Source organism: Suricata suricatta, chromosome 14 (assembly GCF_006229205.1).
Source record: "Suricata suricatta isolate VVHF042 chromosome 14, meerkat_22Aug2017_6uvM2_HiC, whole genome shotgun sequence".
Taxonomy (NCBI): Eukaryota; Metazoa; Chordata; class Mammalia; order Carnivora; family Herpestidae; genus Suricata; species Suricata suricatta.
Window position 1 is genome coordinate 84956652 of NC_043713.1, and position 11040 is coordinate 84967691.

Genomic DNA, 11040 nt, shown 5'->3' on the forward strand with positions numbered 1-11040 from the left:
CCGCGGCGGTGACAGCTGCCCCCGGCCTTCTGCTCCTGGGTCCTACTCGTTTTTGAGGCTGAGCCACCGGTTCCTGAAATCCAACAGGTTTGCAATGAAGCTTGGTTTTGTCTGCTTGTTTGTTTTTGTTTTCGTGTGTTTTGTTGTTGTAGGAATCCTATTTTACATTGTGGGTTCATGTCTTTCTGTGTGTCGGACTGGGAATTTGGAAGTCCGTGTTTTAGTTCTGAGTTTCAGATGTCACCACAAAGCTGTGTGAGGCTCGGCAAGTCACTTGACCTCTCTGAGTCTCAGCGTTTTCTTCTGACGAGTGGGGAAACGGAAGTCTGCTCCCCCAGTCTCTCAGGGGTGTCGAGTTGATGAGATCATGGCCACGAACCTGCTTTGATACGAGACAAAACTTTGTTGTTATGTGGTGCCGTCTGTAAGCATATTGGTAAGAAGTTGGTAAGAAGTTGGCATATGGGTGAGAAATGGTTTTGCTTGCAGGTAACAGGAAACTTCATGCTTATGGCTTAATAAAGGTTTACTTTCCTGAATATCTGTTTTTTAAAATGTTACTTAAACTTTTCTGAATACACATGTAGGGGCGCCTGGGTGGCTCAGTGAGTTAAGTGTCTGACTCCTGATCTCAGCTCAGTCCGTGGAATCCAGCCCACGCTGCTTGGGATTCTCTCTCTCCCTCTCTCTCTGCCCCTCCCCTGCTTGTACTTTCTCAAAAATAAGTAAACGTAGAGGAAAAAAAGGAATATGCACCATAACACGTATCCCAGAAGTGGTCACCTTTGGGTGACGACAAGCCGCTCAGTGATGAAAGGGCCCCAAGTCTCTGTGATTCTCTTGGTCTTCTCCTCACGGCCTCAAGATGGCTGCTGGAACGCCAGCCATCACAGCAATGCTGAAGGCAAGAGGAAGGGCTGGGGCCCCTCAGGCTCCCTTGTCCCGTTTCTGGGAGTCAAACGCACTCCCAGACTCTCTCCAGACCACTCATCTCACTGGACAGAAGTCGGTCTTCAAGGAAGGGCCGGGAAAATACGTGTTCAGCCTTCGAATCTCTTACGCAGAGAGGGGCGAGGGGGAAGGCGTTGGGTTCGGTCGCTAACAGCGTCGGGAAGACTGGCAAATTCTGAGAGGCACTAACGGAACTTGCTCTGCAATAGGGGGCAGACAACACTGAAGGACTGTGATTTGCACCCTTGTGATTGCTGCTCCCGTTTAGCTGAGCCTTCCCTGGGGCCTGCCTCTGTCTGAATAGCGCACATTTTACTTCGGAGGTGGAATTATATTAAAAATCAGATGCTCGTCATTATGCAAATGGATGCTCGCTATAGCTTAGGATTTTCATTTTTCTATGAATTATTCCTTTTTCCCTGCTTTCCACCCCCTCCCCCTCAATCTCTGGGAAGAAATAAAACCAACCACTGACGGATCAGAGGAATTTTCCAATCACCCAGTCAGTGGATATTTATCGAGTGTCTCTTAGGTACCGGGAGCTGTTTTTGGTTCTGGGAAATGGCCACGAAAGGCACAGCGTCTGCAGGATTGGAGCCTATGTTCCCGCGGGGGAGACGGGCGGCACGTAAATTAATAAGGGAGATAATTTTTGAGAGCGATGCCTGCGAAGAAGGCAATAAAAGAGATGTGCAGGTGGGGAGGGCTCCCTGAGGGGGGGCGGCTGGCAGAGGCCTCTGAGGAGGTGACCCTGCAGGAGAAACTGGAGGGATCAGAAGCCAGGCGTGTGGCGATTGCGGGCCGAGGAGACAGCAGGTGCAAAGGCCATGGGGTCTGCACAGCTCCCAATCCGGGCTGCGGGTCTCCACTGATGCCTTTTTGCCAGTGGCGCCATCCAACCCCAGGGCCTTTGCACCTGCTGTTCTTATGGTCTCCCCCTGCGTGGCTCATGCTCTCATCCTTTCAAGTGTTTGTTCAAATGTCCCTTTTCAGGGGAGCCCTTCCTGACTCTTTTCTTCCACTTCTAAATATATTTTCTTTGGGGACGCCTAGGTGGCTTGGTCAGTTAAGCATCTGATGTTGGCTCAGGTCATGATCTCACGGTTTGGGAGTTCAAGCCCTGCAGTGGGCTCTATGCTGACAGCACGGTCTGTCTGGCTCCCTCTCTCTCTGCCCCTCCCCAGCTCATGCCCTCTCTCTCACTCAAAAATAAACAAACATTAAAAACAACAACAACAATTTTTAAAGATACTTTCTTGGAGCCCAGTCAGTAGAACACGCGCTTCTTGATCTCAGGGTCGTGAGTTTAGCCCCATGTTGGGCAGGGGGTTGGGAGGGGGTAGAGTTTACTTTAAAAATTTTAAATTAAAAAAAATAATAAGAACAATATATTTAGAAAAAAGGCTTTGTTTTACTTTCCTTCACACGGATTTTCTCTGACCCGCTGTAGGTTTTTCCTGTTGATTTGGTGTCTCTCTCCCCACACTGGAATGTCTGCCTTTCCATGAGCTTTCCAGAATTTTCTCTCGCTCACCGGCGCAGCCCTGGAATGCACCGCCGTGCCTGGCACGTCCGAGGGGCTTGGGAGAGGCCTGCCCAAAGAGGAATGGATGAGCGAGGCCTGAGGAGGTCTCACGTCGTAACTTTTTAATTTAACCTATTTTTCCTTTTTTTTTAAAAACCTGAGCAGACACCAGCGTTTCTTCCCAGGAGCCTCGTTCCGTAACCGGGGCCTTCGTTCTGGAAGGTGCTGTCCGCACAGCTTCAAGCAGTTGTGCTCAGTGTTCACAGGCTCTGCCTGTGGCTGCGTGCACCTGCTCTCCGGAAGAGCCCCGGAAATGAGTCCTCAGGACTGCGAGAGGGAGGGGTCCCGCCTCGTGGGGAGGCCCCGGGGCTGATGGGGCACCTGCGGGCGGCAAGGGCCCTCGGGGTCAGCCCGGGGCCGTGTCGCGCTCTGAGGGACAGAAGGGTAGCTTTGTTCTGTAAATCACCGGTGGGAGAAGCTGAGGGTGGGAGCAGAAAGAGACTGGTAAGGGTTCCCATCTCGGCTCTGTCACCTGTTAGCCGCATGTCCCGAAGCATCCCAGCGTCCCTAAGGGATTCAGGTAACAGCGTCTCCGGCTCAGAGACTCCCTCGTGGTCCCAGAACCTGCGGTGGCCATCAGCACGGCATCCCGCCAAACAGCCTATACCGCCCCCCCCCCCCCCCCCCCCCCCCCCCCCCCCCCCCCCGCCCACGCCTGGGGCCCCCTCGGGGGACGGAGGAGGGTGGACCCTGGCCTGGGCCGCCCCTGGTCCGCAGATCCCAAGGGCTCACGTGTGGCAAGCCTCTTTCCACGGCCAAGTTTGTTGGAGGTCGACTGGAAAGTCAACCTGGTTTGTTGTGTTTATTCACTTGTATTATATACTCCCAGTTTTATGCAATTAATAAAAGATCTCCACTTCGGGTTAGCTCATTATGCGTTATGAATTTGTAAATGTCAAGATGAGCCCAGTGGAGTTTGGCAGCATCGCTCCCAGGAGGCAATACCCAGGGGGCGCGTAAACTTAGCGCTGTCCCCTGCCCAGGACACCGGGACTGCGGGGGGGGGGGGGGGGGGGGGGGGGCGCTGGGGCATCTCGACCCCGTGAAGTTTCATGGCAGGGATCCACGGCTTTCGGCAGCGCCCGCCGTCCCAGACGGTCGGTTTCCATACGTGGGGCTCTATCAACGGCCCTGTGGCCCCGTCTTCCCCCGGCTCCAGTCGGCCCTGGTGGGAGAAGCCAAGAGGTCGGCGGTCACCACAGCCTCGTGGCCGTGCTAGCAAGGCCCCCGGGGGGCGTAGTCTCTGCGGGGAGGATGTGACGGAGCCTCCGCTGTCTCCGTGGCGGCGGCTCCGCATCGATCAGGACTGGTTCTCCCAGAACTCTCCGGTGGCTCCCGGAGGGCCTTGGGGACAGCTAGTCTGGCTTCAAACCCCAGCTCTGCCATTTTTAGTGATTTAAAGCGCAAGGATTCAACTCCAGAGCCTCGGTCTCCTTGTTTGTAAAACGGGGCTGAAAACACCCCCTGGTTTTACACGGTTCAACGGTCCGTCACGCTCCAAGGTCTTCACAAACAGTAAGGGAAGACGCTCGCCTTCAGCCGGTCAGGTGGCAAGGAGCGCCGTGGCTGGGGGCCTGAGCTGACAGCGCGGGGCGACCCCTCCAGGCCGGGAGCGCCGTGTCCGCACCCGGACAGGCCGGGACGCAGCAGTGATGCTCCGGGTGGGGCTGCTCTCCGGCCGCTGCTAGTGCTTTTAATTAAACACTGCCACCCTACTTAGAGGTGTGGACGGTGAGAATTTGGGGTGCCCCAGCTCTGGGGTCCAACGTGCAGGGATTTTGCAATCCAGACATGCTTAAGGAAATGTGATTGCATTAAAAACTTTTAATTGATAGTTTAAAAATGTTTGTTTTTGAGAGACAGACAGACTGCAAGCAGGGGAGGGGCAGAGAGCAAGGGAGACCCAGAATCGAAGCAGGTTCCAGGCTCAGAGCTGTCAGCACAGAGCCTGATGCGGGGTTCAAACCCACGAACGTGAGATCATGACCTGAGCTGAAGTCAGACCCTTAACCCACTGAGCCTCCCGGGCGCCCCTAGATACTGCTTTCTAAACAAGAACTCCACTCATGCCGTATTTACATAAAATGTTAAATATAAACAAGACTAAAGTTTCAGATTTCCTGAGCGCCTGACCTGAGCGGAAGTTGGACCCTTAACCAACTGAGCCCCCCAGGCGCCCCCACTTTACATTTTTAAAGGCATAAGCATCCTCATCTCGGGTTTCTGCCCGCTGAATGCAGGCGTGTTTTGGGAAAGTCCGAAGGCCAGGAGGGAGCGCCGGCGTCGGTGGAACAGTGCTCTTTCCGCCTCTGCTCTTCACTTTGAAGCCACTAGCTGTGGGCGTCTGTCCTTGACTCGCCTGGCACCCGGCTCCCAGCTCCGGGGTGGGCCACGTGACTCCAGCCTGGCCAATTAGCATATCCCGCCCCCTGAGCACAGTGATTGGTTCAGCGGTCGGCATATGACCTCACCGGGGCCAGTAATATTTCCTTTCTGCCATTCTTATGATGACAGGTCCCAAGGACATGGGGTTCCTGGAACCAGCCAAGCCTGAAGCCACGGCCGCTGTGATTATGTGAACCAGTCATCCCTTTTCGCATTGGTTTTTGTCATTATAAAATATAACACTGTCCTGAGCCCTGTGGTTCCAGACAGGAAGAAATCTCTTGGTCCTTTGTAGTTAAATGTAGCGCTTTTCACAAGTGAGCAACCCCAACTTGGGTCAACCGAGAGAGGAATGCGGAGGACCACCTCCGTCAGGCACCGGTCTCGTTTCTCCATTGACGTTTCCATAACCTTTCCCCATCCCGTCCTGTGCCTCATCGTTTCCTGTGCCTCCCCTGGGCCTCTGCAAAAGCAGAGAAGCTAATGCACATTAACCTCAGCGTGATCTGAAACACTCCCCCGTGCCTCCACAGGAAGCCCCCTAAACAAAGACTGAAGAATAAATATAATTGGTGAGATAAATAAAAACCATTTAAAACTGTGAAGGCGTATGTGCTCAGAAGGAAGCACTCTGCAGACCCATTTTCCGGACATGCTATCCCTCATACCCACATTTTACCAACGGGTAGTGGATTAAACAATTCCAGTGAGTGATATGATAAAATTATAACGAGTGATGATTTCATTAAATTTCTGAACTTCACTGTGACTGTCTCCTTGATACTTACAAATTCATAATGTATAATGGACTAACCGAGATGGGAAATCTTTTATTAATTGGATAAGCCAGAGATTGTATATTAACAATGAATAAATAAAACAAATGAGGTTGAATTCATAGACCTCAAGTTAAGATTTGAGTGAACCACTATGCAATCCTAGGAATTTGACTTGGTGCAACTTTTCTGAGAGGCACTTGATGTGAAAATTCCTGAGCTGTACCTGCCTTCACGTGATGATCTGTCCTTTAGGGACCCACCCTGAAGAGCCAATCATGCACTTGTGAGAAGGTGCAGGAACAAGACTGCTATTTTTTAAAAAAAGGTTTTATTGAGTTAAGTAATCTCTAACACCCAATGTGGGGCTTGAACTCACAACCCTGAGATCAAGAGTCCTATGTTCCTCCAACTGAGCCAGACAAGTACCCCATGTGAACTCATTAAAAATTTTTTTTACATGTTTATTTGTTTTAGAGAGAGACAGAGCATGAGCAGGGGAGGGGCAGAGGGAGAGGGAGACACAGAATCTGAAGCAGCTCCAGGCTCCGAGCTGTCAGCACAGAGCCGGATGCAGGGCTTGAACTCACAAACTGTGAGATCATGACCTGAGCCGAAGTCAAATGCTTAATGGACTGAGCCACCCAGTCACCCCATACTTGTTTCTCTTCCGCGTGGAATGCATATTTTGAAAAAAAATATTTGAATCCTCACAATGTCAGTATAAAAGAAAGGATTTTTTTGTATTTTCTATCATTTGACTTGAGATATTTTGTTGAGTGGTAAATACAGATCACGGTCCATTTGGGACTTTTCCTATACCGGCTTCTATCCATTAGGCTGCATTTGGCTACAGGTAGTTAATGTCCACGTTGCTGTGTTTAAACCATTCAGTTTATCACCCCGGCCAACAGGAAGTCTGGCCTGGAGGCTGGGGCTGTGGCTCAGAGATGTTGTCCGGCTCTCTCTTTCTGTCCCACCCTCTGTGGTTGTGCGGTGGTGCCTCAAGGTCAAGAGGCTGCCAGAGCCCTCCTATCACGGCTTCACTCTCTAAGAGGGCAGGAAGGAGGAGGTGGAGGGCAGAATGGCCCTCATCCATCTAGGAGAGCGGTCTTCCCACAACTGCCCTTTCCATGGATCTCCGCGGTCAGCACTGAGTCACATGCCTCCCCTAGTTCTTTGCCAGGATGAAATGTGATTGGCTGACACCCATCAGGACTCCTCCCCCTGCACCCCGTGGGGGGGTTGTCACTCAAACCAGGTGGAAGCCTGTTGGCAAGGACATAAGGCTGCGTCTGTAGTTCTGGGGGGTCTTGGGCTGCGCAGAGACCCCAGTGGGTGGGAGAGGCACAACCCACCCATCCTGGGGGCTAACAGACCTCGGGGTCAACTCCGATTGTGCCCTGAGCTGGCCGGCAGTGTGACCACAGGTAAATTGCGACAGTGTTCCGTGCCTCAGTTTCCTCAACCATAAAATGAACAGAGGGTCCAGTGAATTAAAAATGTGTCCGCCCCAAACGACTGCAAACAGGTGACAAAAAGTGGTACGCGGTGTTCAGGGCAGGACTGTTCCCTGTGGCCACAAGGGGCCGGCCAGCCAAGAGCCCAGCAGCCGACTGTCCCACCCACATGACGGAATATTCCTCAATTAGAAACAGGGAAGGAGGGGGCGCCTGGGGGGCTCAGTCGGTTGAGCTTCCGGCTTTGGCTCAGGTCATGATCTCCCGGTTTGTGGGTTCAAGCCTGGCGTCCGGCTCTGTGCTGACAGCTCAGAGCCTGGAGCCTGTCTTTGGATTCTGTGTCTCCCTCTCTCTCTGCCCCTCCCCTGCTCGTACTCTGCCTCTCTCTCTCTCTGTCTCTCGCAAAAATAAATAAAATGTTAAAAAAAAATTATAAAAAGAAACAGGGAAGGAGGGACTGATTCATACCACAACCGTGGACGGACCTGGCAGACACTGCATTGCGCGTGGAAGTCAGGTGCAAAAGACAGAACGTTGTAAGATCGCATTTGGATGAAATGTTCAGACTCAGCAAAGCCATAAAGACACAGAGTAGTTCGGTGCTTGCCGGAGGCTGAGGGGTGCGGGGGAGTATCTGGGCACAGGGTTTCTCTCTGGGGTGATGAGAAGGTTCTGGAACTGGGTATCGGTGATGGGTGCACAGCACCGTGAATACACTAAATGCCACTGAATTGTACATTTTGAAATGGTTGAAAGGGTAAATTTTGTGTTATGTGTATTTGACGACCACAAATATAAAATAGAAAGTGTTTATTTTACAACAATAAATATAAGCAAATAAAAAATAAATAAATAAACCAAACCCTTAGAGCAGTGCCTGCCTGGTGTGTGTGAAATGTTCTGCCCCAGAGCGGTTAAAGCTTGTCCCCAAAATCCCCTGCTGGTGTCTTTGCATGTCCCTGTCCCCACCCCCACCCCAGGCGGATCCTGGGCCCCCAGGGAACATTCTACTGCCCCCAGGGGGCTGCCGGGAAGCTGCTGGGGGCTGGGTGGGGGGGCTCGGGTGTTTTCCGCTGAACCACACCTGGAAGCCGTTCATCCCCGGGTCTCCCCACCCGTCGGGGCTCTCGCTGAAAGTGGCTCCAGCCCCTTCCGTCCTCAATTTTCCCAGGCTTTTCAGGCTTCCCGCCACCTCCTGAGGGCTCAGCTCTTAACCTTCCTCTCATCTCCCCACCGTTCGCTGGGCTTTCCCCGTGCGCCCAGCCCTGTCCCTGTCACTAGCTATTTGGTGAACAAGGCGGGGGCTGACCTCCCAGTGGGGGAGACCGGCACTAATGAAGTCTCCTTCCCGGACGCGTGACGGCAGGCAGTCTCCGCGGCGGTGCAGAAAACACGGACATGGGACCGAGGGAGATACGGGCACTTGCCCTGCGGGGTCCGCAGAAAGGGCCCCTGGTTTCCATCGCTCGTCCATGTACGCAGGTGTGCTGGCCACGGCGCCCTTCTCGACCTCCGATTCCGGGGGGCCACCTGCGATTTGGAGAGGCTCTCCTCTCCCACCATGCACGCGTGGGGGAGACGGGGTTCTGTTCCCTGGACCATCCCAGTTAAACACGAGGATGGGTCGCCGCACGTATCCTCGAAACGTTGGCGGTGCAAAGGATACAAGGGTGTTCCAAAGCCGAAGCAGGGGTGGGGGAAATCTGCCCGGGCCCCCTGTCGTCCCCTTCCCTCTGCGGTTTAGGCCGGGCCCGCAGTGCCAGCGATGGCCACGAGATGGCAGTGTCGCTCTATGCTTGCGGCCGGCGGGCGCGTGGGCTGCGGTTAGCAGAGCTGGGGGCGGGGAAGGGCGCCAGAAGGCCCGCGTGGGGGCACCTGCCTGGCGGGTAGGGGGTGCGGGACGTGGCGGAACCTAGCTCGGAGCAGAGGGCCTTGGGCTCGTTCTTAGTTGGATTGGCCTCAGTTTCCCCATCTGCACACAGGGGGAGACTTGGTGATTGCGTAATTCTTATGATCTGGTTTCAGGCTCTAAGGCCAGCAGACTGGGGGGTGAGATTCTAGGTTTGCTGAGTGGGGCTGCGGGGTAGGCTGGAGAGGGGGCTCTGCCCCGCAGGGGGGCGGGTGGTCTCCTGGGTCCCCGCGGCGGGTCCCTCCTACCTTCTCTGACCTCTTCAGGAAGTCCCCCTTCCTGCCCAGAAATACACCTGCCCTGGAAATACATCCATTAGAATATAGACTCTGGGGCTTGGTTAATATGGAGTCCTTACCCAACCGCAGGACAGGCTGGGGCAGGGCTGGAATCTTCATCACACATAAGGAGCTCAGAGAGGTTTAGGGGCTTCTCCCAAGTCACACAGCTGATGGAAAAAGCCAGCCTCAAAAACCAGATCCCTCTCCACAGCCATCTTTAGCAGTGATCAGCCCCAGGGCAGGGGTAGGGGGTGGACAGGACCACATCTGTCTACTTCAGCTCTGTAACAGCCCTTAGAACAACAATTCGAACAGGGGTGGAGGGCTTGGGAGGGTTCCACTGTACTTTTCAGTCATTTTGAATTATTTGAAAAAGTTTTCTAATTTGCTTTTTTATGTAATCTCTACACCCAACATGGGGCTCGGAATTAGAATCCCGAGATCCAGAGGCTCATGCTTTTCCGAGTGAGCTAGGCAGGCCCCCTGGGAGGGGGTCTGTTTTACATGGCTGGTCTGGTCTGGGAAGGCCTCTCTGAGGAGGTGAGGGGCTCACCAGACCTATTCACCCCCTCCCTGTGCACCCAGGCCAGAAAGCGACTTGTTACCTGTGCTCACAGACCCTCGTCCTCCCCGCCCAGCCCCCCCAGCCCTCACAGACCTACAGTTCCCATTAACACCGGGCCGACCTGCCTAGTAACCCCAGGTCTTCCGCTCTGAGCTCTCCAGAGATCAGCGGTTTCTTCCTTTTGAGACCGAGAATTCCGGGAGGGGCAGGACCCGCATTCCATTCATTTTTTGTTCCCCCATCTCCCTCCCTCCCCCCTGCCCCTCAAGGCCTGGCGCACAGTAGGTGCTCAGCTCTGCAAACCCTTAGGAAGGAGTGAGGGGGAGACCTGGAGGAGGCATCTGGGCTCGGAGGGTCTCAGGCAATGCTGACCGCCTCTGGGGGGGTCATGCTGGGGGGGGGGCGGGGGCCAGACACAGGGGTGGGGAAGCAGGTGGGCCCTTCCCAAGGGCCACCCCAGACCCAAGGAGACCGCCCCTCCTCCAGCCTGGTGTTTGGTTCTCCATGTTTGGATGGCAGGCCTTGCCGGGGAGCCCGAAGGGGGCCTGGCCAGCACTTGGGTTCCTTGAAAAGGAAGCCTGTTGGTTGCGATGGGAAATGCCCCTTCTGTCTCCTGGCCTGGAGACTCATCACCTGCCCCTGCTCTTCCTCCCTTCCTTTATCTGAGGAGAGCTCAGCGCTGCCTCTGCTAATGAGCCTGTCGGTACTAATGAAGCAGGTGCCCTGTCCCCCGCCGTCCCCCCTCACCAGCTGGGAGGGGAGGATTGTTCTTCAGATGTGGGCTCGGGGCCCACAGAGGAAAAGCAGATACACGACAATAATGACCATAATGATGAGAATGACAATGTCGGCAGTGGATTCCTTTAAATGAGCTCTTACTTCAGAGGTCAGGGGCTTTCTACGCCTCACATGGGAGGCCAAGGGGATGGTGCAACGGCTTCCATGTGTCGGATGGGGAAACCGAGGTCGTGGAGCCTAAATGGCCCAGGTAGCACAGAGGGCAGCAGGGCCGGGTCCCCAGCCAAGACTCTGGGCCTCCGTTTACTCACCCCACTGCTGCCTACTGACGTTTCTAAACAGTTTGACCCACTTTTTTATGGAAAACCTAGACACTGGAGCCAGTGGCTC